Source organism: Cygnus atratus, chromosome 17, assembly GCF_013377495.2.
Source record: "Cygnus atratus isolate AKBS03 ecotype Queensland, Australia chromosome 17, CAtr_DNAZoo_HiC_assembly, whole genome shotgun sequence".
Classification (NCBI taxonomy): Eukaryota; Metazoa; Chordata; class Aves; order Anseriformes; family Anatidae; genus Cygnus; species Cygnus atratus.
The window spans coordinates 14,711,416-14,724,699 of NC_066378.1; positions in this window are offsets into that span (position 1 = coordinate 14,711,416).

Below are 13,284 nucleotides of genomic sequence, written 5' to 3' on the forward strand. Positions count from 1 at the left end.
AGCCTCGGGAAGGGAAGCTGGTGCTGACAAATCACTGGTCTGAGCTCATCGTCTCAGAAGCACCTTAAAAAGCTGGTGAACGCTGGGCTTTGGGGCCAGGCTGGAGGGAAGCCAGTAGCCAAAGAGGAAGCTAAGAAAGATGGCCAGCAGAGCAGGGAGACAGGCAATAATGCTGATGGGCCTGATACGGCAGCCGTGGAGAAGTCCCGATCTTGAAACGTATCCAAAACAAGCATTGCATTTGGTCTAAAATGATGTCACTGCTGATCATTAGTGTGGTAATTACAGTGAAAGCCTTTTGCAATTGTATCCTCTGAAGGGTCATTAATGCAACCCAACCGCACCAGTAAATGTCTCATTAGTCTTATTTCAGACTTATGTATTTTTCAGAGCTACAGAATCCTAATAGACTTTTCCCTCCAATAACATCAATAGCTGCTCCCCACTCGGCACAGCTGACAGTGGCCCCTGCTCAGCGCGCTGTGCTTCTACCAGGGACGGAGGGGCACCGAGAGCCAGTGCTGGAGAGGTCAAGGGCTGGCTCCTGGCCTCTGGTCCCCACAGAGGCTCCAAGACCAGCTCCCGCTCCTTCTTCACAGCAAACGTCATCTGGCTGGAAATCGGGGCGAGGTGGGTAGGCATGTGAGCCCGCAGACACGGGATCGCCACCTCTGGAGCTGCCGGAGTCAAACGTCAATAGGCAGCGGTGGCTGCAGGGAAGGTGGGTCAGATGCTGCTCTGTGTTCCTGCTGACCCCGTGTTGGGGGAAAGGGGGAATGCCAGCTGTGTTTGCAGAAGACTTATGGCCGTTGGGGAGTATAAGACCACTGGGAGGAGACCTGAACTCAAAGCCTTGTTGACAAATTGGAGGCCCGCTCCAAAAAAAAGCAGACCGAGACCCAGCAGAGACAACCACTGGTTGTGCAGCTCAGCAGGAGCAGCCAGCTGCACAAACACGGCGGGGCAGGCAGGCGCTGCCGAGAGGGGACCTGGATTAGAGGGGTCAGCAGCTGCATGGGGACGGGGAGCTCCCTCTGCCGCGAGAGGCCAACCCCCTGCTGCCACACCAGCGAACGCGCTGCCTGCGAGGCACACGGAGACTCGCCTGGACCTCGCTCAGGTGGGACGCATGGCTCCGGTTTGCCCCTGTGGCAGCTCACACCGAGCAGGGAGACCCAGGCTGATGCATTTTGGCCCCCATGGAGCAGCCCCAGCCCTAAGGGTCCCCCCCTTCAGAGTCTCCCTGGCCAGGAGCGCCACGGTGCCAGGCTCACGTCTGTTTAGCACCACAAGGGAGCCGAGAGGTTCAGTGCCGGCCACGGCCCTCACACCCCTGCTGCAACAGGGGATGTGGGGACCTGGGGGGACCCCTCCCCAGCCAGGACAGGGGCAGGGGAGCAGGGGAGCTGTGGGAGGAACCCACTCCCCAGGAAATGGGGAGACCAAGAGCGTTGTCACTGCGGTGCCACAGCCCCCGAGATGCTCCACAACTGCTGCTGGTGTCCCAGCAGAGAGAGCAAGGGGCAAGTGAGCAGAGGGCAGTGGTCAGCCAGCTGCCCTGGTTTCTGGCACGAGGGTGCCACCCTGTAGGAACTCCACAAAGGAAAACCTGGAAAATCTGCCTGGCTGCATTCTCTCAAAGGCTGCGAGCGAGAGCCGCTCCCCAGGATGCGTCCTGGTCCCGCACCCCCTCCCAGCACATCATGTGTAGCTGTTCCTCACACAGCCAACTCTTTTAATCAGAGAAGAAAAACTCTCAGAACACAGGATTCAAATCCACCAGGAAAGGTGACAGATTCTCCTATTCTTCAAAGAGGCTCTTTAAATATTAAAAATAGCATTGTTGTTTTAGCAACGTTAATTTAAATGATGCACACATGACACATTTAATCACCTGTGCGTGCTCCAGACACAGCGCCTCTCCGCAGCGACAGCAGCCAGATAGGAGCTCTCCCTTTCTAGTTTGGCCTACGACAGAAAAACAGAGTACAACTGCTGTGTGCAGGAGGAGGTTTCTTCCCAGCCTGCCCATGCACAAGGTGGGACAAGACACGGGCAGCCAGCAGCCCGTGGCATAGAGCCAGGGAGCCCAAGGGCAGATACATCCTTGCCAAAGCCAAGTTTCCAGACCAGCCCGGTTGGAAACTCGTTCTCAAGAGACAGGACTTAAGTAGGTCAAACACAAGAAGTTATCCAAAAACATACCCTGAAAGTTTTCTTTCTTGTTTCTACATTTGATGAACCCACGCTAAATTCTTGCTCTATCAGCTCCTTTCCTTGCTCTGCTCTTCTTCCAACCTCAGTAGTCTGATGATCCATTTTGGCCCCTCTCTTCAGGCCTTGGTGGGGGATAAAAGGAAACCAAAATATTCCAAGACATCTGTGACTAAGAGGTATCTTGGAATAAGCTGGCTACAACCATCATCTTTGTCTTCTCCCTCCAAACGCGTTTCTGGACCAAGCATAACTCAGATGTGCTCTCCACCACGATTCATTCTAGCAAGTGCACTGAGCACACTCGCTAGGCAGCTTAAAAACACACACAAGAAAGGACTTAGCTTTCTTTTGAAGGCTCTACCAAGGGCAAGGGGGGAAGTATATGATTGTAAAATGATGGAAATCATCTGCTACTTGACCTTCACTAATGATGGATGGCCTGTTTGTGAAGATCATCAGCTGAAAGCCTTCACTCTGATGCATCACCTGCAGCTGCAATGAATTGAGCGGAAAGCCTGAAGTCCTTCCTCACATCTCTCAGGCTTGTGCAATACATATGGGAATAGTCCAGTTTCTGGTGACCAGGATGCTTAAGTTTACCTGTATGAAGTGAATATAATCTGCATTTGGAATCTGGACTGTTCATGAGTCAAACGCAGGGGCCAGCTTGTGGCTCAGCTTCCCATGTCCACGTGGCCCAGCACAAAGTCTGTGTGTCTCATTAGGGCTAACTTCAAAACAGACCTTGCCCAAGAGCTCAGCAAAGCTGCAAATAATTTAACTTCCAGTACTGGCTCTTTGCCTCACTCTGAGTCATATGTTGCTGAAGGAATTGTTTTAATCTACAAATTATTTTCTTGTACTAATTCATTCTGGTGAAATAAAACTATTGCAAATTGCTATCAGCCTAAAACCAGATACGCTCGGAGCTACCTTGTGGACAGTTCTCTCTTTGCTCTCGGTGATAGGACATTCAAAAGTGATCTATGAGTTCTTTGTGCTTGCGTGGTGCTTTCCAGCTGAGGATCTCAATATGGTTACAGGGATTCTCTTTTCTTTTTACTGTGATCTTTATTATTTGAACTTGTTGCCAACAGAAAGAAAGGAAAGAAGCCAAAAGCACAGAAATAAAGTGAGATGGAGAGATGCGGATTAGCTATATTCTAACACACTCGGATGCAGAATGTCAGGAAAGTCGCTCAGGTTGCCTAATCTGTCTTTGTGAAAATGGGCTAGGACTGCAGAGACAGGAGCTAAGAAACTGCTCATTCTCCTTATCTGTCTCTTATGGCCTTGGACTAGCTCTAAGGTGTTCAAAAAAGATTGTGCCACCTTTCAGCCAAGGTTACGTGTGAGGAGGTGTCAGGGGAAGATGTTCTTCAGATGCTTCTGGGGGCAAAACTGGCTTCTTCTCAGCACTCTCCCAGTGGCTTCTGCCAGCCTCTGGAAAGCAGCCGTGCCTCCAGCTCAGCCCCTGAGGCTCCCGGGCTGCTGCTGAGGGAAGGGGGCAATGTGCCCAGGCATTTCTGGGTCTGTGGCAGGTAGTGGAGCTGGCAGGGGAAGGAGGAAAATGCAAACTCCAAGAAAACTTCCAGACGGCTTAGTTAGAGCTGGTAATTAAAGGAGTAAAGGTACATAGTGCTTTATCCCAGCTCCTGCCTCTTCAAGAAAGGGAGATTTGGATTATGCATTCGGACATGTAACAAGGTCCACTGGTTTGGAACAAGAAGTCTGCCAAAACGCACAGCCTTGGAAGGGGAAGCTGAACAGGAGAGAAGGCTGAAATCGCCCTGGTGCCATCTCTGCAAGTGCAAAGAATATTAACATCTCTCCGTGGGAGAAAACCAGCCATCTCCAGCAGAGAGGATGGAGAGCGCAAACCCCATTCCCCAACTATGTCCTCGGATCTCATTTTCCTTGGCTAGATGTACTTCCCGTTTGCCTCTCCCTGGGAGGAAAAACCCATGCATGATAATTATGGTTGGCTGAGTCACGTAACTGCTGCTCTTTGACTAAGGTTTCAGAAGCGTGTTAGAATGGTACAAGCTCTTTTCAGAACTGCTGTCTCCTGTTTGCACAGGTAAGCAAGCTCATGACTGCATTGTCTCTGATGTCTGCCTAACACCCCCGGGCAAGAAGTATGCTGGCCTGGGACACAGTGCTTGGAAACTCAAGCCAGGTGCACAAGGAAGGGCAGCACCCACGCAAAGCTCCTGTTTGTGTCTTGGTCTCCAGTGTGGAGCACTCAGCAACAGCCAAACAAAGCCCCACGATCAGGACTGTTTCTCTGTATTTCAGGGAAGGCATTTTCTGACTGCGTGAGCAAAAAGGCAGTGGTGCCATCATCAGTGGAGCCCCGAGATGATAACTCACTGCAATATCACAGTGAGATGCACGTCATGGTTTCCACTCTGCCACTCCAAGTATAGCACTGGTGAAGCAGAGCTCCCAGCGATTTCAGCTCAGCAGGGGCTTAAAGTTAAGCATATGCTTGAGGCTTTTATGAGTCACATAGAAAAGGAATAGATGTGCTACAAGGATGCAGATTTCATTCTGAAAAGGTGCCTCTGTTATAAGAGGACACGTCCTGCAGACACGGTGGTCTGCAAGCCAGGGACAGCCGGGCAAAGTCTTTCACATGCGCTCTCTGGACTCAAGGCTGCATCAGAGCTTTCTGTGTGTGTTGGAAATGGGACAGATAACGATGTTCAGCACACAGGTTTGATTTTGTTTGCTTGTTTCTAAATCCTAGATTTTTTCCTGTGATTTCAGAAATACTGTTTTGTGCTAGATACTAAAATGTCAGTTAAAAAGACTGTGGTCTTTGTGTGTGTGTAGGTTGTATAACCTCTGCTGTTCCATGGGAAAGTGCTTGAAGGAGTGTTTGTGCAGAGCTAAGCAAACAGATGAAAACATTTCTGTGTATATAAATTTCATTCAAACATAGATTTCAGTGTAACCATGTTTGCAACCTTTTACAATTTTCTTTGCACCTGTGTTCAAGTGGTGGCACTGGCCCGATCATGAAAGCAGATACTGTACTCAAGTATGTCCAACAAGTTTCTCAGTCCACACTTGACTGCAAAATTCAGAATACATAACCTGTCTGGGACTGGTTTACTTCTGTAGGTCTGCAAGATGAGAGCGGTGCCAAGAGGAAGAGATAACCAGCAGTGTGCTGAACACAGCTTCATGGCAGTTTTTGTGTGAAAACCATCAATGTGGGCAAAGCATTAGAAGCTCAGTCTTGAATGACACTCATTCAGAAACATGAAAGAGATGTAATAGAAACTCATTAATATGGAATTTTCTGTTATTCATTGGTTCCTCAGCTCTCCACACATGTGCATGGAGAAACAGCTAAAGAACGGATGCTGTGCTGCTTGCAGTGGTGGTTACCTACGTGTGCAGCCCCCCGGTACCCACTAGAAGGATTCTCATTGCACCATTTAAGGCACATCAGGCTTTCTCCGACACTGGAAGACAACAATTTTTGCCTTCAGATCATTTTTTCTAGTTGCCAGAGCCTAAAATAGCTCTCTTATTCATGGAGAAGCAATGGATGCAATTCACATTCATTATCGGCATGTCATTCACAGCCCATGCACCCATGGTAGCTTTCCCCTCCTCTAGCACCGCCACTTCTTCCTCCTCAGCTCCCGGGGGATGGCAAGGTGCCTGATGACATGGATTGCTCTCATCTAACCTGCGACCCATGTCAGTCTGTCAGCTGCTCCAGCAGCCGAGCTCAGTGAGATGGAGGAGCGCCGCAGCCTCAGCAGCGATGGAAATGTCCACGGCCATGCACATCCCTGAACACAGCGGCGCTGTCAGCAAGTGCCCAACAGCAGGAAGCAGCCGCACCAAACGCCCCAGTTTTGGAAGCACTGAAGCCTCTGCATGCCTGTGACTCAGCGCTGGGCAAATCTCAGTCTGCCCAGTATAACCAGCACAGTGACTGGCTCTGAGGGCTGGGACACAGCGGGAGAGCCGTGGCGGGTGGAGGGCTCCCAGAGGGGAGGCCACACAGCGGGGTAGGTCAGCAGGGGAATGGGAACCATTCAAACACCTCTGAGCTAAAAGCACTGAGTGCTGTTTGCTTGGACTTATTCTGCATTATCTGCATACCTCTCACTTGAGAAAACTTAGGGGGACTCCAACAGTCTAATTTGGCCTTAAACTCCTCTTGAAAGCGCATTGCTTCTCACTGTCTGATTATTTGCTGAGATCTGCTGCTCTCCAGGTGGAAGCAGCACCACTGATGTGTGAGTTCACTGAGACCTGTGGAGCCACAGCAGCAGGAGCGAGGCATCTGCAGCCAGCAGACGTGGGGCCTGGGGAGGGCAGATCCTCTTGCGGGCCCTTTCCAGAGCTATTCCCCCAGCAAACATCTCCGCCAGCTCTAGCAGAGCCCTGCAGGACAGGCAGCGCCGCAGCTCTGGCTGGGTGCTGGTGCTCGGGGCTGACCCTGCTGGCCCTCCCACGGCTCCTGTTAGAGCCGCCACCCGGTCCCCTTCACTCCAACACCTTCCCGCACAATGTGGCCCTTTTCTTCCCCAGGCCATATGTTTAGTTTCACAGAGGTGAAAAAACCTGTGCAATCACTGAGCTGCAGCAAGCAGCAAGCCGCTCCAGCCCGCTGCTGCTCCGTATCCCACAGAGCTGCAGCTCCTGGCTGCACACCTCCAGCCTGTCCTGCTGTTAATACTCCTCACATGCTTCCGTGTAAGTGATGGAGAAAAGTGTCAGGCTGGGGAAAAGACAGATCACGAGTATTTCTGGCCCTGACATTTTCCTCCAGATATCTGGATTTCCATATATTTGAAAACCTAATATAAACAACAGAGAGAAAATTTGCATTTCGGGCAGTGAGGAATGAAAAATGGAGGCGGCGTAATGTATTGCTGCTCGAAGAAGAGGAATGACAGTGGTAAAGTCGAGCACACACGACAGCACCCAATCGGCTTGTGGCAAACTCATTTCCTGGCAGAATATAGGGTTTCATCTGCTGGAACATTTAATAGGCATCAAAGAAAGATCACTTCCCTCCTCTCGGTGCAGATTGAGAGCCTTCGCTCTTGCTTTATTTTTGCCATTTTATTAAACCCTTTATATAGTTTTAATACAATATGTATGATCCTCCTGAAAACAAATAAATTCTTAGGCGCTTCCCAGATTCTAAGGATTTCTAATGGTTACGTATGTTTTATTTATATTTTCAGAGAGACATTAAATATGTGATGTGTAAAAATATGCAAAAAAAAAGATCAACTCTAATTTATTGCTTCATACAGAACAACGTTATGTTATGCCGTTAATTCGCAGATCTGGGCAGAGCCAGCCCAGGGAAGGGGCTGAGCATGCTCACGGGTTCTGCTGCCTGGCCCACACTCCTCGCCTTCCCCCGGGGCGTGCGCCTTCCCCACGGCCACCCCGGGCTATGTCAGGAGGGTGCTGGCAAGCCTCAGGGAGCAGCACCCAAGCCCCTGGCATCAACGAGCCCTCTCGCAGGTGCTGGGCTGTTTCAGGGCAGTAGTGTGCGTGCAGCCAGCGCTGACCACCCTGGCTCCTTGACTGATTTTCCTGCCATGCGTGGGAAGGGCTGGCTCCTAGGCAGCTGGCCGGGCCCGGTGCGTGCCCCACCACGGGGCTGCGGCTCTCCTCCCGTCACGCACAGGGCTGCCCGTGGGAGTGCTGCGATCCCCCCGTGCCCCCTTCGCTCCCCTGAGGTAGGGCTGACAGCTTGTCACGGCCACGGCACGTGTCTGCCGGGGGACGGGGCAGGAGAGTTCACCTGGGAGAAGTGCTCTCGGTAGTGCAAGGTGCAAGGCAGCTCACATGCAAGGCCGGCCATGCGACAGAGCACCTGGCTCACCGTTACCAGGTTTTCTGTCCCTTCTGAATGCCATCTTTAGTGTCTGTGACTTCCCAAAGCCAGCATGAAGAATAGGGTAGGAGGAGGGAGCACAGTATGCTTTTTGATGGCAGCATTCAGCAGAGCTGGAAGCAGAGTGTCTGGTGAACTTCAGTTAGGGCTTGGAGCAGCCTTTTGCTTTGAGGCTCCCTTATTTAGGAACAAAAGAAATAGATCAGAACATTTCACTGCTTCATCAATTCTGGTCAGGTTCAGTCTGGCCACACGATCTCTCCAGCTCAGGCACATCCTTGGCAGGGAGTTCCTGCCTCCTAAATGCACACGCACACCAGCACGCAGGTGCCTGCTGCACTCGTGTGACTGATGCCTGCTCGGCTCGGAGGGCGGCTCACCACCAGGACATGGTCACTGGCATGGTGCTGCCTGCCGCAGTGTGCTGGTGCTCGTGCTGCTTGTCTGCAGGGATTAGCACCAGCCTGGAGCATGCCCCACCAGTCCACATCTCGCGCCGTGGACACAGATGTGGGGTGTGACATTAGCTACATGCTGCAGCACCCCGCTGCGATAGCACAGAGGACCCTGGCAGGGGCTGGAGATGGTCAGAGAGACTCAAGGTATTCGTAGCAGATGAGACCTCATCACAGAAATAACTTCACTGGTAAAAGCTACAGGGACAAAGACGACCAAGCATATGTGGCTTTCACCAGGAGGCTCCGTGAGGTTCTTAATGTCACTGCAGAATGTGCTGAGCCTGTAAATGCTTATTGCAACACCCTAATTGCATATTACAGATCCATAACTCTGGCTACATGGTAAGCATCCTCCTGCAGGGGCATCAGGGACACAAGAGAGACTTTTACAGCCTTTCTATCTTGGGCACTTTACAGTTATTTTTAATACCATCAGAGAGCCCCCCATAAATCTCCCCAGGCCCCTCCTGCGGAGGCAGGGAGCCGGTGCCACCGCCCCGCGCTGCCGGGCTGCGCGTGCTCTGCCTTGCTGGAGCACGGCTCCCGCTGAATACATTATTTTTGGTCTTGTGAGCACAGCGATGCGAAGTGACCTCCTGGTTAAGGGTAACCTGCGCTAACAGAGCTGTAGTCATGTTGATTCAGAATATCTTTCATGTGTGTCCTTTAGAAAAATGTATTTGCAGACGACACGATCAGAGCTGGAGCTGCGGGTGCCTTCCGACGCAGAGCGCGACACACGCCTGCACTTCTTGCAGATCGTTAGTTCGGACACGGGCATACACAGATAGAGGCAAGAGCTGGGTTAGCCTCCAGATCCAGCCCCTCACGCCATGGTCATGTTGGGGTGGCAATGCTGGCTGTGTGCAGCCCTGCTCTTCCTGCTCCGCCTGCAGATCCAGGCTTTTACCAAACCTCTCTTTTCCCTCAGAGCTCTGCATGTTCCAGGGGGAAGCTCTGGAAGGTCTGGAAAGGACAGATCCTGTATGCAAAGCCATGCCTGGAGCCAGGTGTCAGTTCTGAATCACTATGAGGCTGGAGACCTGAGCTCGGCAATAACTGAGCTCTCGGTTTGCTGGCCAAAACCAGAATAACACAATCAGAAGAGTTAGCTTTCTAGTTATCCCAAAATGAAAATGACAATGAAAATGAAGAGGCAAAAGAAATTATTCAGTTGTCCCTAAACAAAAGCTTAATTTTGCTTACAGCCTTATCTCTTTACTTACATACCTGCATTTTTAAATGAAAAGAATTAAAAAAAAAAATCCAGACCAGGGTAACATCTTTTTAAGGATGTTTGAAATTTTGAAACACATTTTCCAATTAGTTTTGTGGATGAGGCAACTCCCAAGATTCATTTAAATGCCTCCAGGTGCCCCCGGACATCCCAGGCAAGGGAGCTGCTCCCCAGCAGTGTCAGGAGCTGCCCGGGCTCCCTCCTGCGTGGGGCGGCCGGGGCCAGGACGGGGCAGGCAGAGCCTCCCCATCCCTTGGGACACGCTGCAGCTTCCACAGCAGCTCACTGCCCACAGCATGAGTGCAGATGGAAGAGAACAGAGAGAGGAAGGAGAGAAGCGTCTTTGCCAATATTTTTCTTAGACAGTTTAAATTCTACAATTAGATACCAGAGGTCGCCATCGCTGACTGCTCCAGCCCTGGAAGTGATTTTATCTCAAGGCAGTGGATATGCAAGCGGCTTCTCCAAGGGGCTGGGAAGCAGATGGGAGGTGGCAGGGTGCCCAGCTCTGCTGGCCGCCGGCCGGCCAGCGCGGTGGGGAGGGGGCAGCACTGCCCCCCTGGCTGGGCTCAGGCTGCAGCCAGCGGCTGGGCACGGAGCTTGCTGACCATGGCCCTGCGGCCCTGCAGAAAGCCCTCGCCTTCTGCTCTCCTGGAGGGGAGTGCAGTGCCCACTCCAGCCGCCTGCCCGAGGGATGCGGTGCCGGCTGCTGCAGGCGCTGGGGCTCAGGGTGTGACGGTGCTGCCATGTGGGGTGGTCTCCGGGTGCCTGGCAGGAGAACGCTGCTGCTCGCTTGTTATTAAAAGCAATCCCTGACTGCTTTTGTTTTTTCCCCCCCAAGTTTTTCAGTTCAATTCCAGCAGTGGTGACAGGCAGGCCCGGCTCTCACTGCCCGTCAGGAGGCACCCGGCGGTGCCAGGCAGACCAAACTGTGCCCGTCCTTGTCCTCAGCAGCCGTGCATGGCCCTGGGCCCCCTGCCCAGGGAATACCCCAGGCCCTAAGGACGCGCGGTCTGCACAGCTTTCCTCCCCGCTGCCAGGCCCAGGGACCAGCCCTGGCACAGAGGCATCTTTTCTTCTTTGTCCCCACTCCTTCACGGCTCCCGGCAGATAAGGAGCAGGGCACAGGACACGGCACCTACGTGGCGTGGATGAAAGAGGATGCAATTCCAGCAGGCCAAGGCCACACGTGAGATGCCACTGCCATTCCCACTAACACAAGCGTTTGTTACTACACGGGTGTCTCAGCCCTTCAAGTGGGGAAATGGTCTAGTGCTTCTGAGAGCTTCAACCCAGTCATGCCTCTCCTTCCCTGCACCAGCACTTCCCCCAAAGCCACCAGTTTGGCAGCAGCTTCGCTCTGCAGTGCCCGAGGCTGCGAGTCCAGCCCTGCCTGCCCCAGCAGCACGGGCACGGCGCTGGCTGCGGCTCAGCCAGGCGGCGAGCTACCCGGCGGTGTTTAGCTTTCCGGGTTTGTAGTTGGAATGATGATTCTCATCACCACTTGAATTTAATTTAAATGGTTTGCTTCTGCTTTCATTTTATTGGCACCCATTATATCCCCCTTGTACCTCTGGCATTTCCTTAATAGTCTTTTGACTCATCTGCTCTCAGGAGGAGAAACATTTTTTACAAGAACAATATGAAGTAACAGTTATAAAATCTGTAGCCTGGTGATAAATGTTAAGGACTCATATTCTTTTATTGGAAATTGCTGTCTTTCAAATGTTTAACAGATTTGTAAAAATAATTTCTCCAAAAGGTTACGGTTCTATTGAACTCCATTAGAGAGAGGCTGTGTTCTAAATCATGCACCGCGTCCAGGAGCCCTCAGAAGGGGACACACCAAAGTCATAACTTTCTCCCTTCATACACAACATCGGCTGGCTCCTTTCCAGCATTATTCCATTTCCAGGACACTTTCCTTGACCCTTGGGTCCTTCAGCCACAGCAGAGGGGGTGCGCCTGCCTGAATCCAGGCGTGAAATTATGAAGGAATGGGCCCGCGGTCGCTCTGCTTGTGCTAAGACCTCAGATGTGAAATCGCCACTTTTTTTTCCCCTTCTCCTCATACTGGCCTGTCGCATGCCGGGCGGAAAAGATTGTATTTATCACCTGTCAGGGTTTGGCAGAGCTGAGTTACGTGGAGCAGGACAGCATAAAATTATCATACACAAGCATGAAATTACAAAATCGCTCGGAACTGAACAACAAAATTATTTCATTTCTGAGGGAGGCCATTCCATTTTTTAGTCGTGACACCTCAACTGCCAAACTTTGAATTGAAATTGAGTGTGAGGTGCATGGAATATAGACAGCAATAACAAGCAAAGGCATGTAAACTAGCCATGCAAATACACTACATTAATGGCCCCAGAAACCTCCCACAGGAGATATGTAACTAAATAAATGTCACATGTCCCAATAACTCAACTTTTCTTATACATTGTAAAATGAATTATGCCGCAATCGGAGCAGGCTGCTCCTGCGATGGGACTCCCATTTGCTTGGCATTCTCCTGGACCGCATATGTTTTTTTGCTTTTTCTCTCCCAGCATTTATTATCAGAGGTAGGTAAACACTGCAAACATGGGATCACAGGACGGGTCTGATCTGCAGGGGGGATGCGGCGCAGCAGAACGGGGATTCTGAACTGAAATCTGGTGACGATGTACCCACTCTTTGTAAGAACCTGCCTGCAGTCGTTAAGATGTGTGGGAGCAAGGAAAGATGCTATTGCATCTCATCCCAACTCTAAAATCCCCCGGACCTCCGGAGCAGAGCTAACATTTCTATCTGGCTGTCGCAACCTGGTCTCAGGGCTGCTCTGTATGCACCGAAAGGTCTTGCAGAATTGTGCAGGGTTTATTAGGCTGCTTATGCAAGCCAGGCATCACGCAGGGAGGTAAAAGCAGCTCTCTTCCCAGTTAGCTTCCTCATCAGAGAAAGCTCAGTCCGGCAAGCCCTCGCTCTGTCAAGGAAGAGACATCGGCAGTAATTGTGGTGAGGAGTAAAAGAGCAGTTCCATTTTATTGCAACTAGTAGCATCCTGATGACTGTAGGCAAGGCGGTCCCAGAGGAGCAATATTTTATAAACACTATTTGTGTCAGAGCTTATTGTGCGTTTGCCTGGCCGTCCCCGGGGAGGGCCGGCGGTGTGAGGAGCGCGGCACCCTGCGCTGGCGGGGCAGGGCAGCGGGCGGCAGCCCCCGCTCGGCTCGGCGGGACGCGGCGCCATCCATCACGGGGGCAGCGGGGCTGTCAGCTCCCTCCGCCGCGCTGATGGGCTGTGCAGGGTCTGAGCGGAGCAAACCAAATGAGATGTTAAATAAAATTAAAGGCAGAGTGAAACGGCAGTCCGAGATTGGGAGAGGCACCAAGCTGCTTCCCGCTGGCTCCCGTCACCTGCCCCGGGGGCACCGCAGGCTCCTGCCGTGCGTTGGCTGGTGGCCGCTGGCATCCTGCCTGGTGGCCACTGGACCCGC